Source organism: Pongo pygmaeus, chromosome 15 (assembly GCF_028885625.2).
Source record: "Pongo pygmaeus isolate AG05252 chromosome 15, NHGRI_mPonPyg2-v2.0_pri, whole genome shotgun sequence".
Lineage (NCBI taxonomy): Eukaryota > Metazoa > Chordata > Mammalia > Primates > Hominidae > Pongo > Pongo pygmaeus.
The window spans coordinates 102113733-102133029 of NC_072388.2; the positions used below are offsets into that span (position 1 = coordinate 102113733).

Sequence of the window (19297 nt, forward strand, 5' to 3'; positions counted from 1 at the left end):
CTCTTCCTGGCTCTCTAACCCTTGAGACGGAGACTTGCTAACACACTTCTAGAAGACAGTGGGCACAGCACTCATGACAAAGTGCAGTGATTAAACGGTATCTACAGTGATTAAATGCTTCCACGCCGCATTAAGAAGCAGGCAGGAAGAGTTTTGAATGCAACAGAGTAAAAGGTTTGCAAAGCATCAGTAAATAAGGTGCAAAGGAGAGCAACTTAATTTCAGTAATTAGTAATTTGGGGAATTTTTAGCAACTAAATGTAATATCCACCAAACTCTTAGGATTAATTCAAGCTTATAACATAGTCCTTCCTATTTGACAGACATGAGAAGGCAGGATCTTTTAATACTTTCAATTTGCTTTTTATTCTCTTATACCCTAAATATTTGATGAAACATTCAACCCGCCCATTGCTAATGGCAGCTTCCACTTTCTGAACATCTACATATGGGTCAGGGATGTTATATAATAATCTCTCTAAAACCTGCAGGAGGCCAGGTGCGGCGGCTCACACCTGTAATCCCAGCACTTTGGGAGGCCAAGGCAGGTGGATCAGGAGATCGAGACCATCCTGGCTAACACGGTGAAACCCTGTCTCTACTAAAAATACATAAAATTAGCCAGGCATGGTGGCGGGCGCCTGTAGTCCCAGCTACTCGGAAGGCTGAGGCAGGAGAATGGCATGAACCTGGGAGGCGGAGTTTGCAGTGAGCTGAGATCACGCCACTGCACTCCAGCCTAGGTGACACAGCAAGACTCTGTCTCAAATAAATAAATAAATAATAAAATAAAACCTGCAGGATACATATTATCCCCTTCTGATAAATAAGCAAACAATACAGAAGGCCCATGTTCATATACATGTTTGGTTTTTCTTATTTCATTTATTTTTATTTATTTTTTGAGACAGAGTCTCACTGTGTCACCCAGGATGGAGTGCAGGGGTACGATCTTGGCTCACTGCAACCTCCAACTCCTGGATTCAAGTGATTCTCCTGCCTCAGCCTCCCAAGTAGCTGGGACTACAGGCACCTGCCACCACACCTGGCTAATTTTTGTATTTTTAGTGGTGACAGAAGTTTTACTATGTTGGCTAGGCTGGTCTTGAACTCCTGACCTCGTGATCCACCTGCCTTGGCCTCCCAAAGTGCTGGGATTACAGGCATGAGCCACCACACCCGGCCATATTTTTTTATTTTTTTAGAGACAGGGTCTCCCTCTGCCACCCAGGCTGGAGTGCAATGGCGCAATCTCAGCTCACTGGAACCTCCACCTCCCAGGCTCAAACAATCCTCCTGCCTCAGCCTCCCAAGTAGCTAGGACTACAGGCATGTGTCACCATGCCTGGCTAATTTTTCCATTTTTTGTAGAGATGGGGTTTCACCATGTTTCCCAGGCTGGTCTCAAAACTCCTGGGCTCAGGTCATCTGCCCACCTTGGCCTCCCAAGGCGCTGGGATTACAGGCGTGAGCCACTGGGCCCAGTCTAAATGTTTGGTATTTTTAATCCCTTGTTATTTGTCTTCACTCCCCACGTAAGACTTTTTACGTGTCAGTTTTAAAATTCAGAGGCAAAAATTAACTCCACTCATTTTTCTTGTTGCTCTTAATCATCTAGTAGACAGTATATTTTGAAATTTCTTTGTGCCACTGCTGTGAATTCAGAAAAGTCTGGTTTTCTTTCTGCACAGTAAAATACCAGCTGCTTCTAATGTCATGATTAGTACCATCTTCTGAAGAACTGACAGTCCATGCAGCAAGTATCATTTTAGTTTAAGGTGAACTGTGTCTTTCAAATTACTTGAGAACTGGTAATTCAAGTAAGCAATTCTTTCACTCTCCTGTAAGCAAGCACACTGTCCGATGTGCCACCCCTCTCCCCCACCAATTGCACTTGTATCGCTTAGGCTAACATATGTGTACCCTACGGCCCAGAAATTCCCTCCCAGGTAAACACCCAAGAGAAATGAGCAGGTATGTCTACCAAAGACACACACAAGAATGTTCAGAGCAGCTTTACTCATAATTATCAAAAACTGCAAACTACCCAAATGTCCACTCACAGAAGAGTGGATAACCTGTAGTATTCATGTAATGAACTGGTACACATTAAAAAAAAAAGAAGAAGAAAAAAAAGGAGGGGCCAGGAGCGGTGGCTCATGCCTGTAATCCCAGCACTTTGGGAAGCCGAGGCGGGTGGATCACCTGAGGTCAGACGTTCAAGACTAGCCTAGCCAACATGGTGTAACCCTGTCTCTACTAAAAATACAAAAATTAGCCAGGCGTGGTGGCACGTGCCTATAGTCCCAGCTACTAGGGAGGCTGAGGCAGGAGAATCGCTTGAACCGAGGAGGCAGAGGTTGTAGCGAGCCACTGCACTCCAGCCTGGGTGACAGAGCAAGACTCTGTCTCAAAAAAAAAAAAAAAAAAAAAAAAAGGATGAACTCCTGTCACACACAACACTGATGAATCACATGGATGTATGTGAAGCTAAAAAAAACCAGACACAAAATACTGCAGGATTCCATTACAAACAGACACAACCCCAAGATCATGCAATGGGGGAAAACAGCATCTTCAAATAGTACTGGGGCAGCTGGACAACCACATGCTGAAGAATAAATGTGGGCCCCTACCTCACACCATATACAAAAAAATTAACTCAAAATGAATTGAAGGCCTACATGTAAGAACTCAAACTACAAAACATTTAAAACACGGCTGGGCATGGTGGCTCACACCTATAATCCCAGCACTTTGGGAGGCCGAGGTGAGTGGATCATGAGGTCAAAAGATCAAGACTATCCTGGCCAACATGGTGAAACCCCGTCTCTACTAAAAATACAAAAATTAGCTGGGCATGGTGGCACATGCCTGTAGTCCCAGCTACTCAGGAGGCTGAGGCAGGAGAATCGCGTGAACCTGGGAGGCAGAGGTTGCAGTGAGCCGAGATCACGCCACTGTATTCCAGCCTGGTGACAGAGTGAGGTTCCATCTCAAAAACAAAACAAAACAAAACAAAACACCACATGTAAATCTTTGTGGCCTTGGATTAGGCAATGGATTCTTACAGGTAAAACATGAAAAACAGGTAAGTTAAACGTCACTGAAATAAAAACCATTCTGTTTTTTAACTACAAACACCAAACCTGAACAAAAAAATGTTCAAAAGAAGCCATTAAGAAAGATGGCTGGGCACGGTGGCTCACGCCTGTAATTCCAGCACTTTGGGAGGCCAAGGTGGGCGGATCACAAGGTCAAGAGATCGAGACCATCCTGGCTTAACACAGTGAAACCCTGTCTCTACTAAAAATATTTTTTAAAAAAATTAGCTGGGCGTGGTGGCGGGTGCCTGTAGTCCCAGCTACTCAGGAGGCTGAGGCAGGAGAATGGCGTGAACCCGGCAGGCGGAGCTTGCAGTGAGCTGAGATCGCACCACTGCACTCCAGCCTGGGCGACACAGCAAGACACTGTCTCATTTAAAAAAAAAAAAAAGTGAGAAGACAAACAACAGAAGCATAGGAAATATCTGAAATCACATATCTGATAAGGGACTTACATCCAGAATACACAAAAAGCTCTCCCAACTCACTCATAAAGACAAACATCCCAATTTAAAAATGGGCAAAGGATCTGAATCATCATTTCTCCAAAGAAGATATATTAATATAAATGCCCAATATGCACAGGAAAAGACGCTCAATGTCATTCGCAATCAGGGAAATGCAAATCAAAACTGTAACCAGACCTCACTTCACACCCACTAGTGTAGCTACAATAAAAAAGACAAATCATAACAAGTGTTGGCCATGAGGTGGAGAGATGAACTCTTACACACTGCTAGTGAGATTGTAAAATGATGTAGCCTGGCAGTTCCTCAAAGTGCTAAACACAGTTACTACATGACCCGTCATTCCACCCCTAGGTATATAAACAGGAGAAATGAAAGCATGTCTGCACAAAAACTTGCATATTGCATGTTTACTAAGAACCAGGTTTTAAAAAATTTAATATAAAAAAACTTGTACATGAATATTCACAGCAGCATCATTCGTAATATTCAAAAAGTGAAAACCAAAATATCCATCAACTGATAGCTAAATAAACAAAATGTAGTCTACCTATACAATGGAATACTATTATTCAGCCAGAGAAAGTAATTAAATAACAATACGACATGGATGAACCTTGAAAACATTATGCTAAATGAAAGAAGCCAGCTACAAAAGACCCCGTATAGTATGATTCCATTTATATGAAATATCCACAATAGGCAAATCCATAGAGACAAAAAGTAGATTAGTGGTTGCCAGGGGCTGGGGAGAGGGAATGGTAAGTACTGCTAATGGGTACAAGGTTTCTCTCAGGAGCAGTGAAAATGCTCTAGAATTAGACAGCAGTGAGAGTTGCACAAACGTGTGAATAGAGTAAAAACCAATAAATCATACACTTAAATCAACAAGCTGGGCGTGGTGGATCACGCCTGTAATCCCAGCACTTTGGGAGGAGAAAGCAGGTGGATCACCTGAGGTCAGGAGTTCCAGGCCAGCCTGGCCAACATAGTGAAACCCCATCTCTACTAAAAATACAAAAATTAGCCAGGCGTGGTGGTGCTCACCTGTAGTCCCAGCTGCTTGGGAGGCTGAGGCAGGAGAATTGCTTGAACCTGGGAGGCAGAGGTTGTGATAAGCCGAGATTGTGCCACTGCACTCCAGCCTGGGTGACAGAGCAAGACTCCTTCTCAAAAATAAATAAATAAAATAATAATAAAAAACCAAGCACAACAAATCTGTGATATGGGTCACAACAGTGTGTACCACACGCGAGGGGGTCACAACAGAGACTACTTGGGTGCATGATTCATTAATTATTCAAAAAGTATTAAAGATATTTAAAAATATTCCTGAAATGAAGCAAGACGTTGTGGCTGAGAGTAAGCACCTGAGTCTTTCAGACTTCACTGCTTACTGTGTTGCAAAATACCGAGCATGAACTCCAGTTTCCTTGTGGGTAAATTAAGGATAATCCCAGAACTGTGGGTGAATGTGACAGTGGATGTTAACAATGAGCAGTGCCAGGCTCTGAGACAGCCCCAGCATGCAGAGCCAGCCTAATCGTTTTGTGATCACATACGCATCACAGAAGACGTGCTGGGCTTCCCCTTTCCCACAGAAACAGCACAGAAGCCCCTCCCAGGAACACGCCCGTCTGCAGTGCAGCTCACAGTGCCTGGTGCACAGCTGGCGCTCAGCAGGTGCATGTGAGTGAAAAGAAACCCACGGCTTCCAGAAGGCTCTTCCTCCGTCACCTGCCTCCTTCTATATTCTGTGCCCGTGAACTTCGACATCCAGAACGTACTCTTCTATCTAAATACAAGCACATGCAATTCTCCCTTAATAGGGCTGTTATTTATTTGTATTTTATCTTTTATTATTTTTAAACTCATTCAACTGGAAAACACTAGTGACAAGAAAAACAAGTTTATGCCAGGGACTTTTTTTTCATCCTAGCATAGATCCTGAGATCAGCAGAGTTGATCTGAGTTGCTGAAACCTCCTGCATATAAACCATTTTCAGCAGGGTTCTTATCAACTGTCCAGAGCCAAATACTGAATTATCTGAGTCCAACTGCCAATCTTTCTAAATTGAATAGTCAATATGTCAGGAATACTACGGTGTTAAAAAAGAAAAAAAGGATAAAAGTAAACATTTTTATGGGAAATTTTCTCTTATCCAAAATTCCTTCAAGCTTTTACCTTATTTAGACATTGACTCTGCATTTCTGCATGAGGAATAAGTATGTCTCTGGAAGGAAAAATACTGTTGCTAATTATATGAACCTTCTAGGACCTAATCCAGCACCAGACAAATGAGGCTAAAGAAATGCTAAATTGCACTTGTAATCCCAGCACTTTGGGAGGCTGAGGCGGGCGGATCACGAGGTCAGGAGATCGAGACCATCCTGGCTAACACGGTGAAACCCTGTCTCTACTAAAAAATACAAAAAAAATTAGCCGGGCGTGGTGGTGGGCGCCTGTAATCCCAGCTACTGAGGAGGCTGAGGCAGGAGAATGGCATGAACCCGGGAGACGGAGCTTGCAGTGAGCTGAGATTGCGCCACTGCACTTCAGCCTGGGCAACAGAGCAAGACTCCGTCTCAAAAAAAAAAAAAAAAAAAAAGAAATGCTAGATTGGCCAGGCGCGGTGGCTCACGCCTGTAATCCCAGCACTTTGGGAGGCTGAGGCGGGCAGATCACGAGGTGAAACCCCGTCTCTACTAAATATACAAAAAAAAATTAGCTGGGTGTGGTGGTGGGCACCTGTAGTCCCAGCTACTTCGGAGGGTGATGCAGGAGAATCGCTTGAACCCAGGAGGCGGAGGTTGCAGTGAGCTGAGATCGCACCACTGCACTCCAGCCTGGTGACAGAGGGAGACTCCATCTCCAAAAAAAAAAAAAAAAAAGAAAAAAAAAACAGAAATGCTAGACTGCAGCCCTCAGTGGCCAGACACGCATGTGAGCGGGAAGCAATATTCAAAACAGCAATAGCAATCCATCCAGCAACTCCAGCCCTCCCAGCACCTGGGGGGCTCTCCAGCCAGCAACTCCAACCCTCCCAGTGCCTAACTGGCTCTCAGGGTGGTTGCTCCTGAACCAGAGGAAGGGCCACCAAGCAAGCCGCCCTCAGAGTGAGGCACTCACTTTCCTTCCTGAACAGAGAAGTGTGGAGCGGCCAGCCTGGCCTCACCTTGCCCGACAGCAGTGACCAGTAGTCGCCCATCTCCATGGGGCGTGCCCAGCACGGTAGCAAAGCCCTCTCATGGCCATGAAGTTTAAGGTGGAAATGGTACCTCTTTTTAAAACATTTAAGAATGTTTAGAAGAATCTGGTTCTTTTAAAAAAGAGGCAAAGAAAGTTTGAGGAGCATAGTTTGGATAACAATGGCTTCAACGGCTTCACTCATTTTAAATGTAATTTATTTCAGCCTCAACAATTAAATGTGTTCAGGTGGCCAGGCACAGTGGCTTATGCCTGTAATCTCGGCACTTTGGGAAACCAAGATGTGTGGATCACCCGAGGTCAGGAGATCAAGACCAGCCTGGCCAACATGGTGAAACCCCATCTCTGCTAAAAATATAAAAATTAGCTGAGTGTGGTGGTGCACGCCTGTAGTTCTAGCTACTTGGGCGGCTGAGGCGGGAGGATCACTTCAACCTGGGAGGTGGAGCTTGCAGTGAGCCCAGATCCCATCGCTGCACTCCAGCCTGGGTGACAGAGGGAGACTCCATCTCAAAAAAAAAAAAGTGTTCAGGGCTGGCTCACACCTGTAATCTCAGCACTCTGGGAGCTGAGACAGGTAGATCACTTACGCCTAGATGTTCCAGACCAGCCTACGCAACATGGCGAAACCCCATCTCTACAAAAAAATTCACAAAAATTAGGCCAGTGTGGTGGCATGCACCTACAGTCCCAGCTACTCGAGAGGCTGAGACAGGAGGATGGCTTGAGCCCAGGAGGTGAGAATTGCAGTGAGGCAAGACTGAGCCATTGCACTCCAGCCTGGGTGACACAGTGGCACCCTGTCTCTACGCACACACAAAAGTGTTCAGATTGGCTGCCAGACTACCCACCTCCAATATGTCACATATCCAACTGAACCTAAGCATTTCTGAGTTACTTTTTTTTAATTAAAAATATCCTTTATGCTGATAGTTTTCAGTATTATAAAAATGCCGGCATGAAGGAAATGAAATCAGAAAAGAACATGACCCAGACACCAAGCAGAGAAAGACGGCCAGTGTGCTCCTGTATCGTCATCTTTGGCTCACCATCCCCACGTAAACGCAGCAATAAACAGGAAGGAAGGATGTTTTCACATAAGACTTGAAAATGTTTCTCTGATTTCATGAAAGTAATTGGTAAGCCAGGAAAACTACCCTTTTCGCCAGATGCCTAGAGATGAGACACTAAAATCAACAAATGAAAGAGCTTTCCAAATAATCAATAAAACTTTACGACAAGGTCAGCAAATGTTTAAAATTTTGCAGAAGGACATCTAGCTTTGTGCAGTCTGCATTTCCTTTCACAAGCTACAAGAGCTGTCAAAAATGCTTCTCCTTAAACAAACGCTGCAGTAAAAATACAAGATTTATACTACCAGGGTTTATTTGATTATGAAAACTGTACTTTTCCAGAATGTCTGGCGATTTCCAATTTCGCATGAACTTGGTATTTCTCGCAGGCACCCACACGCAGGCCTTTCCCTAATGCTCTCAGCAGGAAGTGCCTGGAGCTCCTAACAGCACCAAGGCCCAGCCTCTGTTCAGCCTGATTTGCAGGTAGAATGCCCAACCCGTCCGGCTTCTAAGAGCTGGATTCCGGAAACAAATTAAAAAGCTGACGTACCAGAGACCACAGCATCACTCACATGGATGCACAAGTATCAACTAATTTTTCTGAACTTCAGTTAAAAAATCAAAAAGCTTAAGATCACATTTTAAAAAGTTGAGTCCTCACTAATTGTCAACTCCAAAGTGTCTCCAGTGAACAACTACTGTTAAGACCTGCCTTCTACTATTATTATTATTATTATTATTATTTTTTTTTTTTTAAGAAAAATGCCACAAGCCCAGGGCATCCTCACCCAGCAAACAGCAGAGGGAGCCGAGAGCACCAGCCGGCAACCAGCCTTGTGTCCTCAGGGCAGCGGCAGGTGTTTCTGATATGAAGGCCTGGAGAAGCAACACATATTTCACTCACTTCTCCTTGTCCCCCTCTGCTGTCTCAGAGCGACAGATACAGACTCTCATGCTCACCCACGAGGACCAAGGAGAAGGGAGGTGATAATGCACTTCTCGACCTCTCTGCACCCCCACGTGGGTGCACACTTGGGCCTCAGGCCTCTCCAGCTCCTGACTGGAATATACGTTACCACTGCAACATCTGAAATGAAATCAGAAATGCCTATTTTTCTTACACCAATTTAACCCCCAAATAGTTTATTTCCCACAAAATACACTGGGCCAATAGTATAGGAATGATCTGTCAAATGCCAAATTTGTCCAGCTAGGAAAACACTAGAAACCAGTTAAAACTTTTGAACAGGACAGGACAAATGCCAATTCTTCCACAAATAAACTGCAAACAAAAAAAAAAAAAAAAAAGGAGAAAGAAAGAGCCTACAGATTAGAAGAGATTAAGGAGATGTACAATCCAAATGCCTGTAAAACAAACCAACTTTTTTTTTTTTTTTTTTGAGATGGAGTCTCGCTCTGTTGCTCAGTTTGGAGTGCAGTGGTGTGATCTTGGCTCACTGCGACCTCCGCCTCCCGGGTTCAAGCGATTCTCCTGCCCCAGCCTCCTGAGTAGCTGGGATTACAGGCATGCAGCACCACGCCTGGCTAATTTTTATATTTTAGTAGTTTCATCATGTTACCCAGGCTAGTCTCGAACTCCTGATGATCCACCTGCCGCAGCCTCCCAAAGTGCTAGGATTACAGGCATAATCCACCGTGCCCGGCCACAAATCCACTTTTTTTTTGTTTTTAAAAAAAGGAAATTTAAACAATGACTATTTTATGATATTGAGAAATTACTGTTATTTTTTAAATATCATATTATTATGGCTATGTTTTTAAAGAAAACTCTCATCTTCTTGAGACACATACTGAAATATTTACAAATGAGATGACAGATTTCTGGGATTTTCCTAAAATAATCCTTTTTGGGGAAAGGGAATAAAAATGAAATACAACTGACCGAGTTGATAACTGTTGAAACTGGGGGTTCATTATTCTATATGCTCTACTTCTTTTTTGTTTGTTTGTTTTGTTTTTGTTTTTTTGTTTTGTTTTGTTTTGAGACAGAGTCTCACTCTGTTGCCCAGGCTGGAGTGCAGTGGCGCCATCTTGGCTCACTGCAAACTCCGCCTCCCGGGTTCACGCCATTCTCCTGCCTCAGCCTCCCAAGTAGCTGGGACTACAGGCATCCGCCACCACGCCCAGCTAATTTTTTTGTATTTTTAGTAGAGACGGGGTTTCACTGTGTTAGCCAGGATGGTCTCTAACTCCTGACCTCGTGATCCGCCCGCCTCGGCCTCCCAAATTGCTGGGATTACAGATGTGAGCCACCATGCCCAGCTGCTCTACTTCTAAAGGTATTTGAAATTTCCAACTTTGAAATTTGAATAGGAAATATTACCAATTACTATCACTTTTATTAATACTCATTACACAAATAAGAATACCACCATATAAAAAACTCAAGAGACTCCAAAAAAGGAAGAATGACATTTTCATACATGGGCTCATCACTATTTTCAATAATATTTAAATAGAGGATGACTGAGTGACATGGGATACCAGCTAGAAGTTTTTGAAAAATTAGTTTCCTTTTACAAATACTCAAAACAGGAAGATTGAATCCAAATCACTACAAGCTCCTGCCCCAAACCACACAGCAGTTTCCTCACTGGAAGTGCATCGCGGCAGAAGAATCAGCCCCACGCCTGGTGTATTTGCCATGAGTACGTTTGTTTTATTGCTGGCATTCCTTCTGGGTCATAAAGCAGTTTTATGAGCTGGTAAAACTTCTGTACGGATTCTACAAAGCTACCATGGCGAAAGCTTCAGTATTCAGTACAACATATCTGTCTCCATCTCCCGCATCTGATTGATACAGGCCCTTTGGACTGACTGGACTTTCAAAAAGTCTAAGGTGGCGACTCTCTTACTGTTAAAATGTTTATCTAAGTCTTCCTTTCAAATGTGGTACTGGAGAACGCTTTAGGACAAACAAGAAACATTTAAAATTCTCCATACCAAACTTTATTTTTAAAAACATTTAAGGCCAGGCATGATGGCTCATGCCTATTCCCAGCATTTTGGGAGGCCAAGGTGAGAGGATCACTTGAGGCCAGGAGTTTGAGACAAACCTGGGCTCAACTAGTGAGACCTTATCTCATTTTAAAAATACACATTTAAAAAATAGTAAAAATGAAAACATTCAAAGTTCATTTTACTGAGAATATTTCTCTCAAATTATAAATGCAGTATTTTAAGCATCATTAAACTTGCAATACAGTCAACAACAGGAATTACCATAGCCGGGAAAAAAATAAACTGTTAAGAAAAGGGATGTAGAGGCTGGGCGTGGTGGCTCATGCCTGTAATCCCAACACTTTGGGAGGCCAAGGCAGGTGGATCACATCACCTGAGGTCGGGAGTTCGAGACCAACCTGGCCAATATGGGGAAACCCCATCTCTACTGAAATTAGCCAGGCGTGATGATACACACCTATAATCCCAGCTACTCAGGAGGCTGAGGCAAGAGAATCCCCTGAACCCGGGAAGCAGAGGTTGCAGTGAGCTGAGATTGTGCCACTGCACTCCAGCCTGGGCGACAGAGTGAGACTCCATCTCAAAAAAAAAAAAAAAAAAAGAAAAGGGATGTAGAGGGGACTATGAAATGGATACTAATTCAGAATAGCCTGGATTTTTAAAGTTTCTTTCCTTAATATTAAACGAAGTTTTATTTATATTACAAACCAATTATTATTAAAATGCTATTGGAGAAAAACTATAAAATCTGATCAACTGAGTAGATCGATCTAGCAGTATTCAAAAATACCACCATTCAACAGGGGCAACTAGCAATTAATTCTATACTTTTTTTTTTTTTGAGACGGAGTTTCGCTTTTGTTGCCCAGGCTGGAGTGCGATGGCACAACCTCAGCTCACCACAACTTCCACCACCCAGGTTCAAGCAATTCTCCTGCCTCAGCCTCCCGAGTAGCTGGGATTACAGGCATGCACCACCACGCCCGGCTAATTTTGTATTTTTAGTAGAGATGGGGTTTCTCCATGTTGATCAGGCTGGTCTCGAACTCCTAATCTCAGGTGATCCGCCTGCCTCGGCCTCCCAAAGTGCTGGGATTACAGGCATGAGCCACCGCGCCCAGCTCAAGTGGTTCTATAAATGCATACCTTAAAATTTCACTCTCTAAAATATTTTTCAGGGGTCAGGTGTGGTGGTTTACACCTATAATTCCAGCACTTTGGGAGGCCTGACAGGCAGCAGGATCACTTGAGCCCAGGAATTGGAGAGCAGCCTGGGCAACACAGTAAGACATCAACTCTACAAAATATTAAAAACAAGGCCAGGCAGCCAGGCGCAGTGGCTCACACCTGTAATCCCAGCACTTTGGGAGGCCAAGGCAGGCGGATCACGAGGTCAGGAGATCGAGACCATTCTGGCGAACATGGTGAAACCCCATCTCTTCTAAAAATACAAAAAATTAGCTGGATGTGGTGGCGGGTGCCTGTAGTCCCAGCTGCTCAGGAGGCTGAGGCAGGAGAATGGCATGAACCCGGGAGGTGGAGCTTGCAGTGAGCAGAGATCACGCCACTGCATTCCAGCCTGGGTGACAGAGCGAGACTCTGTCTCAAAAAATAAAAATAAAAATAAAAATAAATAAGGCCAGGCACAGTGGCTCACACTTGTAATACACCACCACTTTGGAAGGCCAAGGCAGGAGGATCGCTTGAGCTCAGGAGTTCGAAACCAACCTGGGCAACATGGCGAAACCTCATCTGTACAAAAATACAAAAATTAGCCAAGTGTGGTGGCACACACCTGTAGTCCCAGCTACTGGGGATGCTGAGGTGGGAGGATCACCTGAGCCCAGGAGGTCAAGGCTGCAGTGAGCCGTGATCATGCCACTGTACTTCTGTCTCAAAAATTAAAAATAAAATAAAATATATTTCTTTTTTTTTTTGAGAGGGAATCTCGCTCTGTCGCCCAGGCTGGACTGCAGTGGCGGGATCTCAGCTCACTGCAAGCTCCGCCTCCCGAGTTCACACCATTCTCCTGCCTCAGCCTCCCGAGTAGCTGGGACTACAGGCACCCGCCACCACGCCCGGCTAATTTTTTTTTTGTATTTTTAGTAGAGACAAGGTTTCACCATGTTAGCCAGGATGGTCTCAATCTCCCGACCTCGTGATCCACCTGTCTCAGCCTCCCAAAGTGCTGGGATTATAGGCGTGAGCCACCACACCCGGCCTAAAATATTCTTAAACACAAGACTGAAAGCTTCTTAATTTTTCCTAAAGCTACAGTAATTCTGACACCAAAATATTCCAAAGATAACATACAAAAGTTAAAACCACAGACTATCTACAGACTACTCCTCATTTGGAAATACAGATTTAAAAAAATAATTTAAAAAAATGAATACGATAGGCTCAACTGTGCAGTTAGAGAATAAAATGCCATAGCTAAGCATGTTTTATTCTGGGAATGCACATATGATTCTATAGTATGTATATCAATACAGACAATAAAAAATAGCCAAACAAAAATCACAGTTCTCTTGATACATGCAATAACCATATTTCAACATTAATTTCTCATTAAAAGTCTTGACTTTTTATTTTATTTATTTACTGAGATAATGTCTGGCTCTGTTGCCCAGGCTGCAGTACGGTGGCACAATCATGGTTTACTGCAGCCTCGACCTCCCAAGCTCAAGCAATTCTCCTGCCTCAGCCTCCTGAGAAGCTAGGACACAGGCCCACACCACCACGTCCAGCTAATTTTTGTGGTTTTTTTTTTTTTTTTTTTTTTTTGTAGAGACAGGGTTTCGCTATGCTGCCCAGGCTGGACTCAGGCAATCTGCCCACCTCTTATAGGCGTGAGCCACCACGTCTGGCCATCTCAGACTCTTAGACTAATCAAAATCGGCTTTCAATGTTTAAAACAATCTTTCAAATTAACATTCAATTTTAATGGAAAAAGACTAGGACATGCTTTAAAATAAAAAAACAAGGAAGACAATTCTAATAAACTCGAGGGAAGGGGACTTCACTTTTCACGGCATACCTACTTCTTGTACTGCGTGATTTTATAACAAGCACACTTTTCTTTTTCTTTTTTCTCTTAAACAGGGTCTCACTGTGTCACCCAGGCTGCAGTCCAGTGGCACAATCACAGCTGACTGCAGCTTCGACCTCCCCAGGCTCAAGCAATCCTCCCATCTCAGCCTCCCGAGCAGCCGGGGACTACAGGTGTACACCACCATGCCCAGCTAATTTTTGTATGATTTGTAGAATCGGGGTCTTGCTATGTTGCTCAGGCTTATTTTCATAATTAAAAAAAATTAAAATAAAAATAGTACTTGCCAAATGTACCTTTTGTGATTGGTATTCTGATACTTTCAATACATGGTATGAGGGGCAATCCCAAATCACAGAAAACCACGGCTCAGCTGACCTACAACTGCCCTCCAAGGACGTTTGTAAAGCCCAAAGCTAAGGGAGGTGGCTCAAGAGATATCTGGAGAAGAGTTTTTAAAGAATTTTAGGCCAGGCGTGGTGGCTCACGCCTGTAATCCCAGCACTTTGGGAGGCCGAGGCAGGTGGATCACGAAGTCAGGAGATAGAGACCATCCTGGCTAACACAGTGAAACGCGTCTCTACTAAAAATACAAAAAATTAGCTGGGCGTGGTGGTGGGTGCCTGTAGTCCCAGCTACTTGGGAGGCTAAGGCAGGAGAATGGTGTGAACCTGGGAGACGGAGCTTGCAGTGAGCCGAGATCACGCCACTGCACTCCAGCCTGGGCAACAGAGCAAGACTCCATCTCAAAAAAAAAAAAAAAAAGAATTTTAAAAACTGGCTGGGTGTGGTGGCTCATGGCTGTAATCCCAGCACTTTGGGAGGCCGAGGTGGGTGGATCACGAGGTCGAGAGATCAAGACCATCCTGGCCAACACGGCGAAACCCCGTCTCTACTAAAAATACAAAAATTAGCTGGGCATGGTGGCACGTGCCTGTAGTCCCAGCTACTCGGGAGGCTGAGGCAGGAGAACAGTGTGAACCTGGGAGGAGGCGGAGCTTGCAGTGAGCCGAGATCACACTACTGCACTCCAGCCTGGACAACAGAGTGAGACTCTGTCTCAAAAAAAAAAAAACCAAAACAACTTCTGGTCACAGCACTCCTTAATAGCCCAAAAGCGGGCAACCCAGATGTCCATCAGGAGTGGATAAAGAGAGGGTTGTGAATACAGTGGACACTACACAATAACCACAAGGAACTAAGCTGCAGCTATACCCAATCACGTGGATGGATCTCAGTTACTCTTACTTACAATTACTTTTTATTTTTTGAGACACAGTATCACCCTGTTCCCAGGCTGGAGTGCAGCAGCATGCGCTTGGCTTACTGCAAACTCCACCTCCTGGGTTCAAGCAATCCTCCCACCTCAGCCTCCGGAGTAGCTGAGACTACAGATGAGCACCACCATGCCCAGCTAATTTTTCTACTTTTTGTAGAGACGGGGGGTCTCACTATGTTGCCCAGGCTGGTCTCGAACTCCTGGACTCAAGCGATTCGCCCACCTCAGCCTCCCAAAGTACTGGGATTACAGGCTACAATTACCTTTTATTATGGTAAAATATACGTAACATAAAATGTACAATTTTAACCCTTTTTTGAGATTGACCAAGAAAAAAAACAGCAGCAACTCAAATTTCTAGGATGGAAATAAAAGAAGGGACACTACTGACATTAACAGAAATAAAGAAGATTATTAAGAAAAACTATAAACAACTGCATGCCAACAAATTAGATAATCTAGGTGAAATGGACGAATTTATAAAAAGACACAAACTACCAAAATTGACTCTTGAAGAAAGAGAAAATGTTAATAGATCTACAACAGGCACAAAGATTGAACTAGTAATCAAAAAAACACAAAGAAAGCTATCCAGGCCTGGACAGCTTCACAGGTGCTATCTACCAAACATTTAAATAAGAGTTATTACCAATTCTTCACAAACTCTTCCAGAAAAAGGAGAACACTTCCTAAATCATTCTATAAGGCCAGTATTACCTTGATACCAAACCAAAAAAAAAAAAAAAAAAAAAAAAGACATACAAGGAAAGACAACTAGAATCAATTTCCCTTATGAATACAGATGCCAAAATCTTTAACAAAATACAATACTAGCAAACTAAATTCACCAACACAGAGAAGAATTATATACCATGATCAAGTGGGATTCATCCCAGGAATGTAAGGTTGGTTCAACAAACAAAAACCAATTAATGCAATACACCATATCAACAGAAGAAAACGAGCCACACAACTATCTCAATGGATGCAGAAAAATCACAACAAATCCAACACCCTTTCACAGCAAAAACTTAACAAACTAGACATAGAAGGAAACTTCCTCAACCTGAAAAGGGGCATTTATGAAAACCTACAGCTAACGCCATACTTAATGGTGAAGGCTACATGCTTTCTCCCTAAGATCAGAAGAAAGACAAGAATGCCCCTAGTGCTATTTCTACTCTATACTGTACTGAAGGTTCTAGGCAAGGCAAGTAGACAACAAGAAGAAATAAAAAGTATCCAAGTTGAAAAGGAAGAAGCAAAACTATCTACTCAGAGATAATTTTATATATAAAATTTATATGATTTTTATGTAAAAATTCTAATGAATTCACTAAAAAAACTATTAAAACTAATTAAAAAGTTCAGCAATTTTGCAGGATATAAGATCAATATATAAAAATCAATTTACCTCAGGAATAAATTTAAGAAAGTAAGTGCAACTCTTACCCCTGCACTGTGAATGTAATTAATGCCACTGAACTGAACACTTAAAAATAGATAAAGTGGCCAGGAGCAGTGGCTCACGCCTGTAATCCCAACACTTTGGGAGGCCAAGGTGGGTGGATCACCTGAGGTCAAGCGTTCGAGACCAGCCTGGCCAACATGGTGAAACCCCGTCTGTACGAAAAATACAAACATTAACCAGGCGTGGTGGCAGGTGCCTGTAATCCCAGCTACTAGGGAGGCTGAGGCAGGAGAATCGCTTGAACCCGGGAGGCAGAGGTTGCAGTGAGCCAAGATTGTGCCACTGCACTCTAGCCTGGGCAACAGAGCAAGACTCCATCTCAAAAAAAAAAAAAAAGTTAAAGCAGCAAATTTTATATATTTTTACCCCAATTAAAAAGAAAACTAAACAACTCTCACTCTGAAAACTATGAAACTTTTTTAAAATTTAATTTAATTTATTTATTTATATGAGACGGAGTCTCACTCTGTCGCCCATGCTGGAGTGCAGTGGCATGATCTCGACTCACTGCAACCTCCGCCTCCCAGGTTCAAGCGATTCTCCCACCTCAACCTCCCGAGTAGGTGGGATTACAGGCGGCTGCCAACATACCTGGCTAATTTTTGTATTTTTGTAGAGACAGGGTTTCGCCATGTTGGCCACACTGGTCTTGAACTCCTGACCTCAGGTGATCTGCCCACCTCGGCCTCCCAAAGTGCTGGGATTACAGGCGTGAGCCACCACAGCCATCCTTTTTTTGAATTTTAAAAGTTCTAAATAAGTGGAAAGGCATCTTATGATCGTGGGACAGGAGACTTTAATACTGTTAAGATGGCAATACTCCCTAAATTGACCTACGGATTCAAAGAAATCCTCATAAGAATCCCAGCTGGCTTACTATTAGAAACTGACAAGCTGTTCCTAAAATGCATATGGAAACTCAAAGAACTTAGAAAGAACTGTCAAAACAATCTTGAAAAAGAACAAAGTTGGAGGACTCATACTTCCTGATTTGAAAACTTACTACAAAGCAACAGTAATCAAGACAGTGTGGTACTGGCATAAGAACAGACATATATATTAATGGAATACAACCGAGAGTCCAGAAAGAAACTCACACATTTATGGTCAACTGATTTTGACAAGGATTCCAAGACCATTCAACGGGGGAAAGAACAGTCTGTTCGACAAACATTGTTGGAACAACTGGATATCTGCATGCAAAAGAATGAATGTAACCCCTCTACCTCGTATCATAGCAAAAATTAATTCAAAATTGATCAAAGAACCAAACGTAAATGCTAAAACTAAAAAACACTTAGAAGAAAACACAGGTATAAAAGAAAACACAGGTATGAAACTTTGTGACCTTGTGCTGCCAATGGATTCTTAGATATGACACCAGAAACAACAACAACAACAAAAAGTTAAATTTGTTTTCCTGCACAGAAGGGCTCTAGGCAGCCACGGCGCCCAGCCAGAATGGCATGGAAGCCCCACTTCCACAAGGACCGGCAGCTGGCTCATGGCCACGTGGTTCAACCAGCCGGGCCGGAAGATCCGCAGATGCAAGGCCGGGCAAGCCAAAGTGCCCCACATTGCCCTGCACACCGTGTCGGACCCATCCGGCCCATCGTGTGGTACCGCACAGTGCGAAATCATACCAAGGGGCGCACCAGCCGTGGCTGCAGCCTGGAGGAGCTCAGGGTGGCCGGCATTCACAAGAAGGTGGCCCGGACCATTGGCATCTCTGTGGATCCAAGGAGGCGGTACGAGTCCACCGAGTCCCTGCAGACCAAGGTGCAGCGGCTGAAGGAGCACCACTCCAAACTCATCCTCTTCCCCAGGAAGCCCTCGGCCACCAGGAAGGGAGACAGTTCTGCTGAAGAACTGAAACTGGCCACCCAGCTGACAGGACCGGTCACGCCCATCCCAAACGTCTGTAAGAAAGAGAAAGCCCAACTCATCACTGAGGAGAAGAATTTCAAAGCCTTCGCTAGTCTGCACATGGTCCATGCCGACGCCCGGCTCTTTGGCATACCGGGAAAAAAGAGACAAGGAAGCTGAAGAACAGGATGTTGAAAACAAAAAATAAAGCCCTCTTGGGACTTGTAATAAATCAGCAGTTTAAAAAAAAAAGTTAAATTAGACTTCATCAAAATTAAGAACACCTGTGCTTCAAAGGCTACCATCAAGATAGTGAAATGACAACCCACAAAATGGGAGAAAATATTTGCAAATCATATGTCCAATATGGGGCTTGTATCTAGAATATACAAAGAACTCAAAATTCAACAAAAACACAACCCAATTTTTTTTTTTTTTTTTTTTTTTTTTTTGAGAGAGTCTCGCTCTGTTGCCCAGGCTAGAGTGCAGTGGCGTGATCTCGGCTCACTGTAAGCTCCGCCTCCTGGGTTCACGCCATTCTCCTGTCTCAGCCTCCCGGGTAGCTGGGACTACAGGCACCCGCCACCACAGCCGGCTAATTTTTTGTATTTTTAGTAGAGATGGGGTTTCACCGTGTTAGCCAGGATGGTCTCTATCTCCTGACCTCGTGATCCGCCCGCCTCGGCCTCCCAAAGTGCTGGGATTACAGGCATGAGCCACTATGCCCGGCCAAGACAACCCAATTTTTTTTTTTTTTTTTTTTAGTAGAGATGGGGTTTCACCATGTTGGCC

General features: G+C 43.7%; 1 protein-coding gene and 1 pseudogene across 4 annotated transcripts in view; one reads left to right on the forward strand and one right to left on the reverse strand.

Annotated features, from left to right (window-relative positions):
- Positions 1-19297, reverse strand: part of CDC42BPB (CDC42 binding protein kinase beta) — a 130478-nt gene that overhangs the window by 95872 nt on the left and 15309 nt on the right. The gene's annotated exons all lie outside the window — the stretch shown is intronic.
- On the forward strand, positions 18101-18713 carry LOC129013183 (large ribosomal subunit protein eL13-like; annotated as a pseudogene).